This window comes from Bufo bufo, unplaced genomic scaffold (genome assembly GCF_905171765.1).
Source record: "Bufo bufo unplaced genomic scaffold, aBufBuf1.1, whole genome shotgun sequence".
NCBI classification, from domain to species: domain Eukaryota; kingdom Metazoa; phylum Chordata; class Amphibia; order Anura; family Bufonidae; genus Bufo; species Bufo bufo.
Genome location: NW_024400105.1, coordinates 177,707 through 194,414, shown reverse-complemented (window position 1 = coordinate 194,414; position 16,708 = coordinate 177,707). Strand labels below are relative to the sequence as shown.

General features: G+C 44.5%; 8 non-coding genes and 2 pseudogenes across 8 annotated transcripts; all 10 read left to right on the top strand.

The window, feature by feature from the left end:
• The first annotated feature begins 248 nt into the window (after positions 1 to 248).
• LOC120983606 lies at positions 249 to 439 on the top strand. The gene has a single exon (XR_005775148.1). It is a non-coding gene; the product is annotated as a U2 spliceosomal RNA (small nuclear RNA).
• A 1,030-nt stretch (positions 440 to 1,469) lies between these two features.
• LOC120983579 lies at positions 1,470 to 1,611 on the top strand (annotated as a pseudogene).
• A 1,191-nt stretch (positions 1,612 to 2,802) lies between these two features.
• On the top strand, positions 2,803 to 2,993 carry LOC120983524. Its single transcript, XR_005775099.1, has one exon. It is a non-coding gene; the product is annotated as a U2 spliceosomal RNA (small nuclear RNA).
• Positions 2,994 to 5,622: 2,629 nt separating this feature from the next.
• LOC120983526 lies at positions 5,623 to 5,817 on the top strand. The gene has a single exon (XR_005775101.1). It is a non-coding gene; the product is annotated as a U2 spliceosomal RNA (small nuclear RNA).
• A 1,031-nt stretch (positions 5,818 to 6,848) lies between these two features.
• LOC120983605 lies at positions 6,849 to 7,039 on the top strand. Its single transcript, XR_005775147.1, has one exon. It is a non-coding gene; the product is annotated as a U2 spliceosomal RNA (small nuclear RNA).
• Positions 7,040 to 9,668: 2,629 nt separating this feature from the next.
• Positions 9,669 to 9,866, top strand: LOC120983552. The gene has a single exon (XR_005775121.1). It is a non-coding gene; the product is annotated as a U2 spliceosomal RNA (small nuclear RNA).
• Positions 9,867 to 12,483: 2,617 nt separating this feature from the next.
• Positions 12,484 to 12,657, top strand: LOC120983561 (annotated as a pseudogene).
• A 1,030-nt stretch (positions 12,658 to 13,687) lies between these two features.
• LOC120983604 lies at positions 13,688 to 13,878 on the top strand. Its single transcript, XR_005775146.1, has one exon. It is a non-coding gene; the product is annotated as a U2 spliceosomal RNA (small nuclear RNA).
• A 1,031-nt stretch (positions 13,879 to 14,909) lies between these two features.
• On the top strand, positions 14,910 to 15,100 carry LOC120983603. Its single transcript, XR_005775145.1, has one exon. It is a non-coding gene; the product is annotated as a U2 spliceosomal RNA (small nuclear RNA).
• A 1,032-nt stretch (positions 15,101 to 16,132) lies between these two features.
• On the top strand, positions 16,133 to 16,323 carry LOC120983602. The gene has a single exon (XR_005775144.1). It is a non-coding gene; the product is annotated as a U2 spliceosomal RNA (small nuclear RNA).
• The last annotated feature ends 385 nt before the right edge of the window (positions 16,324 to 16,708 follow it).

The window sequence follows — 16,708 nt, the reverse complement described above, 5'->3', positions numbered from 1 at the left end:
CCAGGAATTTCGTGCGAAGAAAAGGCGTGTCCAAAAGTCGCGTGTGGGCGGAGCTATGCAGATAGCAAACACGAAAAGAAGCATGCTGGTGTGACTTCTGTGCGTAGGACGCGCGTGAACGTTTTCCCCGGTTTGTGAGAGAAAGAAGCCTCCCGGACTGTGTATTGGGCTGGGGACAGTAGTCTATTGCCTTCATTAGTGCTCTGCATTGGGGACCATCGGCCTGTACTGCGAACCCTTTTCAGGTTATCGCTTCTCGGCCTTTTGGCTAAGATCAAGTGTAGTATCTGTTCTTATCAGTTTAATATCTGATACGTCCCCTATCTGGGGACCATATATTAAATGGATTTTTCGAACAGGGAGATGGAAAAAGAGCTTGCTCTGTCCACTCCACGCATTGACCTGGTATTGCAGTACCTCCAGGACCGGTGCACCCCTTCTAATCCAGTATGAAAAAACAGAATGAAATTGAAATGGATTGCAAGCATCATCCTTCCAGCCAAGCAAGTGGAAAGTTGTGTGTGTCGTGCCTCCTTCAGCTTCTCCTCTGTCTGCCCAGTCAGTGCAGTGTTGCTTTTTGCATATAATACCTGCATCTAGTCTGTCAATCTCCTAATTGCATCAGCTGTCGGTTGTTTCCAGCACCAAGCAACCCATTCAGCCCCAGTGTCGTCACACACACCCTGGATCCAATTAAGACTGATGATTGGTTAATTGGCTTATCACCTGAATGAATTGTTTGGACCTCCCCTCCTCCACGTTTGATTTGGGCCTGTTGTGCACACCTCGGAGGGTTGCTGAGTCGTCTCTGGCAGGCAATTGACCCTTTTTTGTATCAAGTTGGCTGGATGTAACCATTTAGCTTTTGCAGTGCTTCAATAAATGAGTAAAGTTTGCCTGTGTCTCCCTCTTGTGGATCTTTTGAACTGGATTACTTAGTGGCTAAAAAGTAGCCCAGCACTTCCTATGCAGCTGGACCTACCTTGTCTGTTCAATGGACGGAACACTGCGCGTGTCACAAGAGCCTTGTCAGGTCAAGAGGTCAAAGAGGTCAAGTAAGGTCAGCTATTGGATGACATCACAAGGGCCCTGATGGAACACTCAACAATGGTGCCGTGACATCACAATCAACAATGGTTATCCTTTTTTTTTTTTTTTTTTTTTCCTTTCACTCACTACTATTCCTATCATGCTTTCTGCTTGGCGTGCTTTGGCACCGCACCAGGAATTTCGTGCGAAGAAAAGGCGTGTCCAAAAGTCGCGTGTGGGCGGAGCTATGCAGATAGCAAACACGAAAAGAAGCATGCTGGTGTGACTTCTGTGCGTAGGACGCGCGTGAACGTTTTCCCCGGTTTGTGAGAGAAAGAAGCCTCCCGGACTGTGTATTGGGCTGGGGACAGTAGTCTATTGCCTTCATTAGTGCTCTGCATTGGGGACCATCGGCCTGTACTGCGAACCCTTTTCAGGTTATCGCTTCTCGGCCTTTTGGCTAAGATCAAGTGTAGTATCGAGAGGTGCTGCACTGGTCTTGGCCAGAGGTGCCCCGGGTACCCGGACCCTCTGCCTCAGGGAAAGGCTGTGGTTTATAGCCGCAGTTGGACCCTGTGCTGCTATTGGGGGGACGGCTTAGTCCCGGGGCAACGGGAAGCGATCACCCTGCCACTGCACATAGCTGCAGGGGGCAGCTCAGAGGATTGGCATTTAAAGAACCTGAAATCGAGGTCCAGTAGAAGGCTGGGAAATGGATTTTGCAAAGAAAAGGAATTGTTTGAGATTCATATGCAAGGAAGATCCTGTGAGAGCCTGGGATGGAAACTACATTCTGGAATTACTGGAAGAATTTGGGAGTATTGGAAAGGACGCAATTTTTTGTATGCAAAGGAACAGTAAGTGGAAAACGTTTGATGTGACTTTAGTATCTGAAAAGAAATGTTTGGATTTCTTTGCTGACTGGAATCAGGCATCTAGCCCGGTTCCAGGGGTGGAAGTCCTGGTATCCGGTATTGGCATGGCGAGAAAGTTGGTGGTTGAAATGGAGGATCCATTTGTGGAGACAGATGAGATTAAAGAATTTTTAGAGAACATGGGTTTTTTTGTAAAGTATGAGAAGAGGTTTTTGAACGAAGTAGGAATCTGGAATGGAAAAAGAAGATTTTGTGTTTGGTTAAAAGAAGGAAGAGAAGATTTCTTAGCAGGAAGAATAAGTATAAATAAAAAAAATGGATTTTGTTATTGGGAATTTGGAAAGAAGTTAGAACAGACAAGAAAAGATGTAGTAAAGTGTACGGAAAAAGTATGTGAAAAGAAAGAAGAAGTAAAAATAATAGAGAGAGAGATTGGTCATATTGAAAAGAAAGTGAAATTTGAGAAAGGTTTTGTGAACCGAAAAGAAGAAGGTATTAAAGTGATGCAGAAAAATGAAGAACTCTGGGTAGACCAGAGCTCTGAAGTTCTAGATGCAGATGATGTACGGGACCTTATATTTAGAAAGGAAAGAAAAGAAGGTAAAGAAGAATTTTGTCAAGTCTCTGCATTAGTGACGATAGGGTCTGGAACTGTTTCGGTAAATGATACTTGGGGAAATTATGAAGTTGCTGAGAAGAAAAAGAAAAAGGCAAAAATGAAGAATTAAGAAGAAGATTAGTTTTTTGTTGTTCGTCCCTTTATGTTGTTTGTTCTTTTATGTTTTGTTCTGTTTATTCTTTTAAAAAAAATATATAATAAGAAGAAAATATGAATAAAAAGTAAAAAATACGTTGATTTGGATGATGAGGCGTATGGCATAATGAGTACTTGATTTAAATATGCCGCGTCTTCTGACGCATCAACTAAAAAAAAAATCTGTTCTTATCAGTTTAATATCTGATACGTCCCCTATCTGGGGACCATATATTAAATGGATTTTTCGAACAGGGAGATGGAAAAAGAGCTTGCTCTGTCCACTCCACGCATTGACCTGGTATTGCAGTACCTCCAGGACCGGTGCACCCCTTCTAATCCAGTATGAAAAAACAGAATGAAATTGAAATGGATTGCAAGCATCATCCTTCCAGCCAAGCAAGTGGAAAGTTGTGTGTGTCGTGCCTCCTTCAGCTTCTCCTCTGTCTGCCCAGTCAGTGCAGTGTTGCTTTTTGCATATAATACCTGCATCTAGTCTGTCAATCTCCTAATTGCATCAGCTGTCGGTTGTTTCCAGCACCAAGCAACCCATTCAGCCCCAGTGTCGTCACACACACCCTGGATCCAATTAAGACTGATGATTGGTTAATTGGCTTATCACCTGAATGAATTGTTTGGACCTCCCCTCCTCCACGTTTGATTTGGGCCTGTTGTGCACACCTCGGAGGGTTGCTGAGTCGTCTCTGGCAGGCAATTGACCCTTTTTTGTATCAAGTTGGCTGGATGTAACCATTTAGCTTTTGCAGTGCTTCAATAAATGAGTAAAGTTTGCCTGTGTCTCCCTCTTGTGGATCTTTTGAACTGGATTACTTAGTGGCTAAAAAGTAGCCCAGCACTTCCTATGCAGCTGGACCTACCTTGTCTGTTCAATGGACGGAACACTGCGCGTGTCACAAGAGCCTTGTCAGGTCAAGAGGTCAAAGAGGTCAAGTAAGGTCAGCTATTGGATGACATCACAAGGGCCCTGATGGAACACTCAACAATGGTGCCGTGACATCACAATCAACAATGGTTATCCTTTTTTTTTTTTTTTTTTTTTCTTTTCACTCACTACTATTCCTATCATGCTTTCTGCTTGGCGTGCTTTGGCACCGCACCAGGAATTTCGTGCGAAGAAAAGGCGTGTCCAAAAGTCGCGTGTGGGCGGAGCTATGCAGATAGCAAACACGAAAAGAAGCATGCTGGTGTGACTTCTGTGCGTAGGACGCGCGTGAACGTTTTCCCCGGTTTGTGAGAGAAAGAAGCCTCCCGGACTGTGTATTGGGCTGGGGACAGTAGTCTATTGCCTTCATTAGTGCTCTGCATTGGGGACCATCGGCCTGTACTGCGAACCCTTTTCAGGTTATCGCTTCTCGGCCTTTTGGCTAAGATCAAGTGTAGGGATACATCGGTCTTAGTCAGAAGGTGCCTGGGGTACCCGTCTCCTCTGCCTTGGAGGTTGGGGCCGCGCTGAAAAGTTCGGTCCTGCCTCCTTGCTGCTATTGGGGAGCGGCTTAGTCCCTGGGCAACGAGGAGCGATCACCTGCCTGCTACTTCGGTGGTAGGGCGCTACCAGTCCCTGGAACGTGGTCTTCGCTTGCTGGATGGAAGAATCGCCGGAAATGGAGATCCAGGATCCTGTGTTGGACGAAGTTCCGTCATTTGAAAGGCTCAAGAATGGCGTTCGGTTCCTGTTATTGGATACCAAGAAGAAGGAGAAAGGACTCGTATTTTTGGTGGAAGAAATTCTGTTTGGCCTTATAGAGGTACGGAAAGACATGATATTATCCATGCTTGAATTCCCAAGGCGTGGGATGTTTGATGTCATCTTCGCTACAGAAGATATATGTGCAGTTGTGGCAAAAAGACTGGAACATTTCAGATTGAGTCCGGTTATGAATGGAGTCAAGGTGATATTGCACTTTCCCAGAAGGGAGAGAGTTTTGACTGTGAGAATGTACAGCCCATACGTGGCTGAAGAAGACATTGTGACTTTCTTACTGAGGTTTTGTGACAAAGTTGATTGTAGTGGTAAAATCTACAATAAGTATGGGATCTGGTCCACAAAGTGGAAATTTTTTGTAAAATTTAAAGAGAGTTCTGAAGGAGAAGTTGTGTTTCCACCAAGTAGATTTAAACTTGGGAGTGTAAACGGTGACCTTTTCTTTAACGGAATGCAGGAATTCTGTAAAAATTGTAAAAGATACGGTCATGAAAAAGATACTTGTACTAACCAGTGGTGTTTGAGATGTGAGGAGTTTGGTCACTTAGCAGCGAATTGCAAAAAAGAAAAGAAATGTAATTTATGCGGTGAAAACGGTCATGTTTACTTGTCCTGTCCAAAGAGGAAAGGAGAAGAAACAAAAAGAAAGAGAAGAGAAGAGAGTAAACAGAGAAAAGAGGAAAGCCAAGGTGGTATTAGGAGAGTGGTGAAGGAAAGTGAGAGAGAAGAAAAGAAAATAGAGGTGAGAGAGAAAAAAGAAGTGAGGAAAGAAGTGAGAAAAGGAGAAAAAGAGGAAAAAGAAGTGAGAAAAGAAGAGAAAGGGAAAACTGGGTTTCAATACGAAACCGGGAGTGGAGAAGTAGGAAAAGAAATAGAAGAACTTACAAAAACAGGCATTGATTTGGGATGCTTGTTTAGTAAAGTAAGGAAGCTATTAGGAGAACAAAGAGTCAAGTTTTTTGAGTATTATAAGGTCCCTCAGTGTCATCAAGGGGGAGTACCAGAAAATATAAGTGCAGATATGATTTTGCATAGGAATGTGTTAAGGTTAATGGCATATTATGCCTGGAAGGGGGGTCTAAGACCAGGCTGAAAAGAATGGGAAAATTTGTGTTTCTTTTGTTGTTATATGTTTGTCATGTTTGTTAATATTATTTTTTTAGAAAATAAGAAATATAAATAAAAATTAAAAAAGAAAGTTGGTATGGATGATGAGGCGTGGGGCATAAAAAGTGTCTAGTACAATTATGCCGCGTCTTCTGACGCATCAACTAAAAAAAAAATCTGTTCTTATCAGTTTAATATCTGATACGTCCCCTATCTGGGGACCATATATTAAATGGATTTTTCGAACAGGGAGATGGAAAAAGAGCTTGCTCTGTCCACTCCACGCATTGACCTGGTATTGCAGTACCTCCAGGACCGGTGCACCCCTTCTAATCCAGTATGAAAAAACAGAATGAAATTGAAATGGATTGCAAGCATCATCCTTCCAGCCAAGCAAGTGGAAAGTTGTGTGTGTCGTGCCTCCTTCAGCTTCTCCTCTGTCTGCCCAGTCAGTGCAGTGTTGCTTTTTGCATATAATACCTGCATCTAGTCTGTCAATCTCCTAATTGCATCAGCTGTCGGTTGTTTCCAGCACCAAGCAACCCATTCAGCCCCAGTGTCGTCACACACACCCTGGATCCAATTAAGACTGATGATTGGTTAATTGGCTTATCACCTGAATGAATTGTTTGGACCTCCCCTCCTCCACGTTTGATTTGGGCCTGTTGTGCACACCTCGGAGGGTTGCTGAGTCGTCTCTGGCAGGCAATTGACCCTTTTTTGTATCAAGTTGGCTGGATGTAACCATTTAGCTTTTGCAGTGCTTCAATAAATGAGTAAAGTTTGCCTGTGTCTCCCTCTTGTGGATCTTTTGAACTGGATTACTTAGTGGCTAAAAAGTAGCCCAGCACTTCCTATGCAGCTGGACCTACCTTGTCTGTTCAATGGACGGAACACTGCGCGTGTCACAAGAGCCTTGTCAGGTCAAGAGGTCAAAGAGGTCAAGTAAGGTCAGCTATTGGATGACATCACAAGGGCCCTGATGGAACACTCAACAATGGTGCCGTGACATCACAATCAACAATGGTTATCCTTTTTTTTTTTTTTTTTTTTTTCCTTTCACTCACTACTATTCCTATCATGCTTTCTGCTTGGCGTGCTTTGGCACCGCACCAGGAATTTCGTGCGAAGAAAAGGCGTGTCCAAAAGTCGCGTGTGGGCGGAGCTATGCAGATAGCAAACACGAAAAGAAGCATGCTGGTGTGACTTCTGTGCGTAGGACGCGCGTGAACGTTTTCCCCGGTTTGTGAGAGAAAGAAGCCTCCCGGACTGTGTATTGGGCTGGGGACAGTAGTCTATTGCCTTCATTAGTGCTCTGCATTGGGGACCATCGGCCTGTACTGCGAACCCTTTTCAGGTTATCGCTTCTCGGCCTTTTGGCTAAGATCAAGTGTAGTATCTGTTCTTATCAGTTTAATATCTGATACGTCCCCTATCTGGGGACCATATATTAAATGGATTTTTCGAACAGGGAGATGGAAAAAGAGCTTGCTCTGTCCACTCCACGCATTGACCTGGTATTGCAGTACCTCCAGGACCGGTGCACCCCTTCTAATCCAGTATGAAAAAACAGAATGAAATTGAAATGGATTGCAAGCATCATCCTTCCAGCCAAGCAAGTGGAAAGTTGTGTGTGTCGTGCCTCCTTCAGCTTCTCCTCTGTCTGCCCAGTCAGTGCAGTGTTGCTTTTTGCATATAATACCTGCATCTAGTCTGTCAATCTCCTAATTGCATCAGCTGTCGGTTGTTTCCAGCACCAAGCAACCCATTCAGCCCCAGTGTCGTCACACACACCCTGGATCCAATTAAGACTGATGATTGGTTAATTGGCTTATCACCTGAATGAATTGTTTGGACCTCCCCTCCTCCACGTTTGATTTGGGCCTGTTGTGCACACCTCGGAGGGTTGCTGAGTCGTCTCTGGCAGGCAATTGACCCTTTTTTGTATCAAGTTGGCTGGATGTAACCATTTAGCTTTTGCAGTGCTTCAATAAATGAGTAAAGTTTGCCTGTGTCTCCCTCTTGTGGATCTTTTGAACTGGATTACTTAGTGGCTAAAAAGTAGCCCAGCACTTCCTATGCAGCTGGACCTACCTTGTCTGTTCAATGGACGGAACACTGCGCGTGTCACAAGAGCCTTGTCAGGTCAAGAGGTCAAAGAGGTCAAGTAAGGTCAGCTATTGGATGACATCACAAGGGCCCTGATGGAACACTCAACAATGGTGCCGTGACATCACAATCAACAATGGTTATCCTTTTTTTTTTTTTTTTTTTTTCCTTTCACTCACTACTATTCCTATCATGCTTTCTGCTTGGCGTGCTTTGGCACCGCACCAGGAATTTCGTGCGAAGAAAAGGCGTGTCCAAAAGTCGCGTGTGGGCGGAGCTATGCAGATAGCAAACACGAAAAGAAGCATGCTGGTGTGACTTCTGTGCGTAGGACGCGCGTGAACGTTTTCCCCGGTTTGTGAGAGAAAGAAGCCTCCCGGACTGTGTATTGGGCTGGGGACAGTAGTCTATTGCCTTCATTAGTGCTCTGCATTGGGGACCATCGGCCTGTACTGCGAACCCTTTTCAGGTTATCGCTTCTCGGCCTTTTGGCTAAGATCAAGTGTAGGGATACATCGGTCTTAGTCAGAAGGTGCCTGGGGTACCCGTCTCCTCTGCCTTGGAGGTTGGGGCCGCGCTGAAAAGTTCGGTCCTGCCTCCTTGCTGCTATTGGGGAGCGGCTTAGTCCCTGGGCAACGAGGAGCGATCACCTGCCTGCTACTTCGGTGGTAGGGCGCTACCAGTCCCTGGAACGTGGTCTTCGCTTGCTGGATGGAAGAATCGCCGGAAATGGAGATCCAGGATCCTGTGTTGGACGAAGTTCCGTCATTTGAAAGGCTCAAGAATGGCGTTCGGTTCCTGTTATTGGATACCAAGAAGAAGGAGAAAGGACTCGTATTTTTGGTGGAAGAAATTCTGTTTGGCCTTATAGAGGTACGGAAAGACATGATATTATCCATGCTTGAATTCCCAAGGCGTGGGATGTTTGATGTCATCTTCGCTACAGAAGATATATGTGCAGTTGTGGCAAAAAGACTGGAACATTTCAGATTGAGTCCGGTTATGAATGGAGTCAAGGTGATATTGCACTTTCCCAGAAGGGAGAGAGTTTTGACTGTGAGAATGTACAGCCCATACGTGGCTGAAGAAGACATTGTGACTTTCTTACTGAGGTTTTGTGACAAAGTTGATTGTAGTGGTAAAATCTACAATAAGTATGGGATCTGGTCCACAAAGTGGAATTTTTTTGTAAAATTTAAAGAGAGTTCTGAAGGAGAAGTTGTGTTTCCACCAAGTAGATTTAAACTTGGGAGTGTAAACGGTGACCTTTTCTTTAACGGAATGCAGGAATTCTGTAAAAATTGTAAAAGATACGGTCATGAAAAAGATACTTGTACTAACCAGTGGTGTTTGAGATGTGAGGAGTTTGGTCACTTAGCAGCGAATTGCAAAAAAGAAAAGAAATGTAATTTATGCGGTGAAAACGGTCATGTTTACTTGTCCTGTCCAAAGAGGAAAGGAGAAGAAACAAAAAGAAAGAGAAGAGAAGAGAGTAAACAGAGAAAAGAGGAAAGCCAAGGTGGTATTAGGAGAGTGGTGAAGGAAAGTGAGAGAGAAGAAAAGAAAATAGAGGTGAGAGAGAAAAAAGAAGTGAGGAAAGAAGTGAGAAAAGGAGAAAAAGAGGAAAAAGAAGGGAGAAAAGAAGAGAAAGGGAAAACTGGGTTTCAATACGAAACCGGGAGTGGAGAAGTAGGAAAAGAAATAGAAGAACTTACAAAAACAGGCATTGATCTGGGATGCTTGTTTAGTAAAGTAAGGAAGCTATTAGGAGAACAAAGAGTCAAGTTTTTTGAGTATTATAAGGTCCCTCAGTGTCATCAAGGGGGAGTACCAGAAAATATAAGTGCAGATATGATTTTGCATAGGAATGTGTTAAGGTTAATGGCATATTATGCCTGGAAGGGGGGTCTAAGACCAGGCTGAAAAGAATGGGAAAATTTGTGTTTCTTTTGTTGTTATATGTTTGTCATGTTTGTTAATATTATTTTTTTAGAAAATAAGAAATATAAATAAAAATTAAAAAAGAAAGTTGGTATGGATGATGAGGCGTGGGGCATAAAAAGTGTCTAGTACAATTATGCCGCGTCTTCTGACGCATCAACTAAAAAAAAAAAAATCTGTTCTTATCAGTTTAATATCTGATACGTCCCCTATCTGGGGACCATATATTAAATGGATTTTTCGAACAGGGAGATGGAAAAAGAGCTTGCTCTGTCCACTCCACGCATTGACCTGGTATTGCAGTACCTCCAGGACCGGTGCACCCCTTCTAATCCAGTATGAAAAAACAGAATGAAATTGAAATGGATTGCAAGCATCATCCTTCCAGCCAAGCAAGTGGAAAGTTGTGTGTGTCGTGCCTCCTTCAGCTTCTCCTCTGTCTGCCCAGTCAGTGCAGTGTTGCTTTTTGCATATAATACCTGCATCTAGTCTGTCAATCTCCTAATTGCATCAGCTGTCGGTTGTTTCCAGCACCAAGCAACCCATTCAGCCCCAGTGTCGTCACACACACCCTGGATCCAATTAAGACTGATGATTGGTTAATTGGCTTATCACCTGAATGAATTGTTTGGACCTCCCCTCCTCCACGTTTGATTTGGGCCTGTTGTGCACACCTCGGAGGGTTGCTGAGTCGTCTCTGGCAGGCAATTGACCCTTTTTTGTATCAAGTTGGCTGGATGTAACCATTTAGCTTTTGCAGTGCTTCAATAAATGAGTAAAGTTTGCCTGTGTCTCCCTCTTGTGGATCTTTTGAACTGGATTACTTAGTGGCTAAAAAGTAGCCCAGCACTTCCTATGCAGCTGGACCTACCTTGTCTGTTCAATGGACGGAACACTGCGCGTGTCACAAGAGCCTTGTCAGGTCAAGAGGTCAAAGAGGTCAAGTAAGGTCAGCTATTGGATGACATCACAAGGGCCCTGATGGAACACTCAACAATGGTGCCGTGACATCACAATCAACAATGGTTATCCTTTTTTTTTTTTTTTTTTTTTCCTTTCACTCACTACTATTCCTATCATGCTTTCTGCTTGGCGTGCTTTGGCACCGCACCAGGAATTTCGTGCGAAGAAAAGGCGTGTCCAAAAGTCGCGTGTGGGCGGAGCTATGCAGATAGCAAACACGAAAAGAAGCATGCTGGTGTGACTTCTGTGCGTAGGACGCGCGTGAACGTTTTCCCCGGTTTGTGAGAGAAAGAAGCCTCCCGGACTGTGTATTGGGCTGGGGACAGTAGTCTATTGCCTTCATTAGTGCTCTGCATTGGGGACCATCGGCCTGTACTGCGAACCCTTTTCAGGTTATCGCTTCTCGGCCTTTTGGCTAAGATCAAGTGTAGAGATACATTGGGTCTTGGCCAGAAGGTGCCTGGGGTACCCGTCTCCTCTGCCTTGGAGGTTGGGGCCGCGCTGAAAAGTTCGGTCCTGCCTCCTTGCTGCTATTGGGGAGCGGCTTAGTCCCTGGGCAACGGGAAGCGATCACCTTGCCTGCTACTTTGTGGTAGGGCGCTTCAAGTCCCTGTGTCGTGGCTTCTAATCGGATGGCGATGACGATGATGATGGAGACGGCAGAAACGGAGTTCCAGATTCCAGAGATGGACGAAGTACCGGCGTACGAAAGAATACGGAATGGCGTGCGGTTTTTATTGTTGGATCCTCGGAAGAAGGAGAAGGGACTTGCCTTTTTGGTTGAAGAAGTGCTGATAGGACTCATAGAGGTACGCAAGGAGTTCATCCTTTCAATGCTTGAATTCCCAAAGCGAGGATTATATGATGTGGTATTCGTTACTGAAGACGTATGTGCTGCTGTATTGAAGCAAGTGGAACATTTCAGGCTGAGCCCTGTTATGAATGGTGTGAAAGTGATGCCGCATTTTCCAAGGAGGGAGCGAGTGGTCACCGTGAGGATGTATAGTCCTTACGTCCCGGAAGAGGACATTATGGTGTTTTTGTTACGGTTCTGTGAGAAGGTTTCCTGCAATGGAAAGATTTTTAATAAGTACGGTATATGGTCCACTAAGTGGAAATTCTTTGTGAAATTTAAGGAGGATGCTGGGGGAGAGATGATATTTCCACCAGCTAGGTTTAAAATCGGAGCAGTCAATGGCGATCTATTCTTCAATGGAATGCCGGGTTTCTGTAAAAACTGTAAGACATATGGTCATGAGAAAGATGCTTGTGAAGAGCAGTGGTGTGCAAATTGTGAAGGAGGAGGTCATTTAGCATCAGGATGTAAAAAGAAGAAAAAATGTAATCTATGTGGGGAAGACAATCATGTCTACTTGTCATGTCCTAAAAGGAAAGGAGAAGAAATAAAAAGGAAGAGGAAAGATGAAGATAGTCAAAAAAAAAAAGAGAACCAAAAAGAAGAAATTGGAATTAGGAGGGTTGTAAGAGAAAATAAGAAAGATGAAAAGAAGGGAGATTTAAAAGGTGGAAAAGAAGCAAGAAGAGAAGAAAAGAAGGAAGAAGAGTCACCTTTTGAGAAAATAGATAAAGAAATAGAAAAATTAGTAAGAACGGGAGTTAATCTTAATTGTCTGTATAATAAAGTTAGACAGATGTTGGTAGATCGGAGGCAAGAGTTTTTTGAGCGGTTTAAAGTTCATCCGGCTCTTCAATCTGGGATACCAGATCCTTTGTTACCAGAGTTAATAATTCATAGGAATGTAATGAGGAGGTTGATGTATTGTGCTTGGTCCTGTGGTCTAAGACCCGATTAAGATTAGTTATTTATGTCATGTCTGTTTTTATGTTTTGTTTTGTTAAAAATTTTTTTAAAGAAAATAATAAGAAAAAATAATGAATAAAAAGTATAAAAAATGTTGATTCGGATGATGAGGCGTAGGACATATGGGTAATTGATACAAATATGACGCGTCCTCTGACGCATCAACTAAAAAAAAAAAAAATCTGTTCTTATCAGTTTAATATCTGATACGTCCCCTATCTGGGGACCATATATTAAATGGATTTTTCGAACAGGGAGATGGAAAAAGAGCTTGCTCTGTCCACTCCACGCATTGACCTGGTATTGCAGTACCTCCAGGACCGGTGCACCCCTTCTAATCCAGTATGAAAAAACAGAATGAAATTGAAATGGATTGCAAGCATCATCCTTCCAGCCAAGCAAGTGGAAAGTTGTGTGTGTCGTGCCTCCTTCAGCTTCTCCTCTGTCTGCCCAGTCAGTGCAGTGTTGCTTTTTGCATATAATACCTGCATCTAGTCTGTCAATCTCCTAATTGCATCAGCTGTCGGTTGTTTCCAGCACCAAGCAACCCATTCAGCCCCAGTGTCGTCACACACACCCTGGATCCAATTAAGACTGATGATTGGTTAATTGGCTTATCACCTGAATGAATTGTTTGGACCTCCCCTCCTCCACGTTTGATTTGGGCCTGTTGTGCACACCTCGGAGGGTTGCTGAGTCGTCTCTGGCAGGCAATTGACCCTTTTTTGTATCAAGTTGGCTGGATGTAACCATTTAGCTTTTGCAGTGCTTCAATAAATGAGTAAAGTTTGCCTGTGTCTCCCTCTTGTGGATCTTTTGAACTGGATTACTTAGTGGCTAAAAAGTAGCCCAGCACTTCCTATGCAGCTGGACCTACCTTGTCTGTTCAATGGACGGAACACTGCGCGTGTCACAAGAGCCTTGTCAGGTCAAGAGGTCAAAGAGGTCAAGTAAGGTCAGCTATTGGATGACATCACAAGGGCCCTGATGGAACACTCAACAATGGTGCCGTGACATCACAATCAACAATGGTTATCCTTTTTTTTTTTTTTTTTTTTTCCTTTCACTCACTACTATTCCTATCATGCTTTCTGCTTGGCGTGCTTTGGCACCGCACCAGGAATTTCGTGCGAAGAAAAGGCGTGTCCAAAAGTCGCGTGTGGGCGGAGCTATGCAGATAGCAAACACGAAAAGAAGCATGCTGGTGTGACTTCTGTGCGTAGGACGCGCGTGAACGTTTTCCCCGGTTTGTGAGAGAAAGAAGCCTCCCGGACTGTGTATTGGGCTGGGGACAGTAGTCTATTGCCTTCATTAGTGCTCTGCATTGGGGACCATCGGCCTGTACTGCGAACCCTTTTCAGGTTATCGCTTCTCGGCCTTTTGGCTAAGATCAAGTGTAGTATCTGTTCTTATCAGTTTAATATCTGATACGTCCCCTATCTGGGGACCATATATTAAATGGATTTTTCGAACAGGGAGATGGAAAAAGAGCTTGCTCTGTCCACTCCACGCATTGACCTGGTATTGCAGTACCTCCAGGACCGGTGCACCCCTTCTAATCCAGTATGAAAAAACAGAATGAAATTGAAATGGATTGCAAGCATCATCCTTCCAGCCAAGCAAGTGGAAAGTTGTGTGTGTCGTGCCTCCTTCAGCTTCTCCTCTGTCTGCCCAGTCAGTGCAGTGTTGCTTTTTGCATATAATACCTGCATCTAGTCTGTCAATCTCCTAATTGCATCAGCTGTCGGTTGTTTCCAGCACCAAGCAACCCATTCAGCCCCAGTGTCGTCACACACACCCTGGATCCAATTAAGACTGATGATTGGTTAATTGGCTTATCACCTGAATGAATTGTTTGGACCTCCCCTCCTCCACGTTTGATTTGGGCCTGTTGTGCACACCTCGGAGGGTTGCTGAGTCGTCTCTGGCAGGCAATTGACCCTTTTTTGTATCAAGTTGGCTGGATGTAACCATTTAGCTTTTGCAGTGCTTCAATAAATGAGTAAAGTTTGCCTGTGTCTCCCTCTTGTGGATCTTTTGAACTGGATTACTTAGTGGCTAAAAAGTAGCCCAGCACTTCCTATGCAGCTGGACCTACCTTGTCTGTTCAATGGACGGAACACTGCGCGTGTCACAAGAGCCTTGTCAGGTCAAGAGGTCAAAGAGGTCAAGTAAGGTCAGCTATTGGATGACATCACAAGGGCCCTGATGGAACACTCAACAATGGTGCCGTGACATCACAATCAACAATGGTTATCCTTTTTTTTTTTTTTTTTTTTTTCCTTTCACTCACTACTATTCCTATCATGCTTTCTGCTTGGCGTGCTTTGGCACCGCACCAGGAATTTCGTGCGAAGAAAAGGCGTGTCCAAAAGTCGCGTGTGGGCGGAGCTATGCAGATAGCAAACACGAAAAGAAGCATGCTGGTGTGACTTCTGTGCGTAGGACGCGCGTGAACGTTTTCCCCGGTTTGTGAGAGAAAGAAGCCTCCCGGACTGTGTATTGGGCTGGGGACAGTAGTCTATTGCCTTCATTAGTGCTCTGCATTGGGGACCATCGGCCTGTACTGCGAACCCTTTTCAGGTTATCGCTTCTCGGCCTTTTGGCTAAGATCAAGTGTAGTATCTGTTCTTATCAGTTTAATATCTGATACGTCCCCTATCTGGGGACCATATATTAAATGGATTTTTCGAACAGGGAGATGGAAAAAGAGCTTGCTCTGTCCACTCCACGCATTGACCTGGTATTGCAGTACCTCCAGGACCGGTGCACCCCTTCTAATCCAGTATGAAAAAACAGAATGAAATTGAAATGGATTGCAAGCATCATCCTTCCAGCCAAGCAAGTGGAAAGTTGTGTGTGTCGTGCCTCCTTCAGCTTCTCCTCTGTCTGCCCAGTCAGTGCAGTGTTGCTTTTTGCATATAATACCTGCATCTAGTCTGTCAATCTCCTAATTGCATCAGCTGTCGGTTGTTTCCAGCACCAAGCAACCCATTCAGCCCCAGTGTCGTCACACACACCCTGGATCCAATTAAGACTGATGATTGGTTAATTGGCTTATCACCTGAATGAATTGTTTGGACCTCCCCTCCTCCACGTTTGATTTGGGCCTGTTGTGCACACCTCGGAGGGTTGCTGAGTCGTCTCTGGCAGGCAATTGACCCTTTTTTGTATCAAGTTGGCTGGATGTAACCATTTAGCTTTTGCAGTGCTTCAATAAATGAGTAAAGTTTGCCTGTGTCTCCCTCTTGTGGATCTTTTGAACTGGATTACTTAGTGGCTAAAAAGTAGCCCAGCACTTCCTATGCAGCTGGACCTACCTTGTCTGTTCAATGGACGGAACACTGCGCGTGTCACAAGAGCCTTGTCAGGTCAAGAGGTCAAAGAGGTCAAGTAAGGTCAGCTATTGGATGACATCACAAGGGCCCTGATGGAACACTCAACAATGGTGCCGTGACATCACAATCAACAATGGTTATCCTTTTTTTTTTTTTTTTTTTTTTTCCTTTCACTCACTACTATTCCTATCATGCTTTCTGCTTGGCGTGCTTTGGCACCGCACCAGGAATTTCGTGCGAAGAAAAGGCGTGTCCAAAAGTCGCGTGTGGGCGGAGCTATGCAGATAGCAAACACGAAAAGAAGCATGCTGGTGTGACTTCTGTGCGTAGGACGCGCGTGAACGTTTTCCCCGGTTTGTGAGAGAAAGAAGCCTCCCGGACTGTGTATTGGGCTGGGGACAGTAGTCTATTGCCTTCATTAGTGCTCTGCATTGGGGACCATCGGCCTGTACTGCGAACCCTTTTCAGGTTATCGCTTCTCGGCCTTTTGGCTAAGATCAAGTGTAGTATCTGTTCTTATCAGTTTAATATCTGATACGTCCCCTATCTGGGGACCATATATTAAATGGATTTTTCGAACAGGGAGATGGAAAAAGAGCTTGCTCTGTCCACTCCACGCATTGACCTGGTATTGCAGTACCTCCAGGACCGGTGCACCCCTTCTAATCCAGTATGAAAAAACAGAATGAAATTGAAATGGATTGCAAGCATCATCCTTCCAGCCAAGCAAGTGGAAAGTTGTGTGTGTCGTGCCTCCTTCAGCTTCTCCTCTGTCTGCCCAGTCAGTGCAGTGTTGCTTTTTGCATATAATACCTGCATCTAGTCTGTCAATCTCCTAATTGCATCAGCTGTCGGTTGTTTCCAGCACCAAGCAACCCATTCAGCCCCAGTGTCGTCACACACACCCTGGATCCAATTAAGACTGATGATTGGTTAATTGGCTTATCACCTGAATGAATTGTTTGGACCTCCCCTCCTCCACGTTTGATTTGGGCCTGTTGTGCACACCTCGGAGGGTTGCTGAGTCGTCTCTGGCAGGCAATTGAC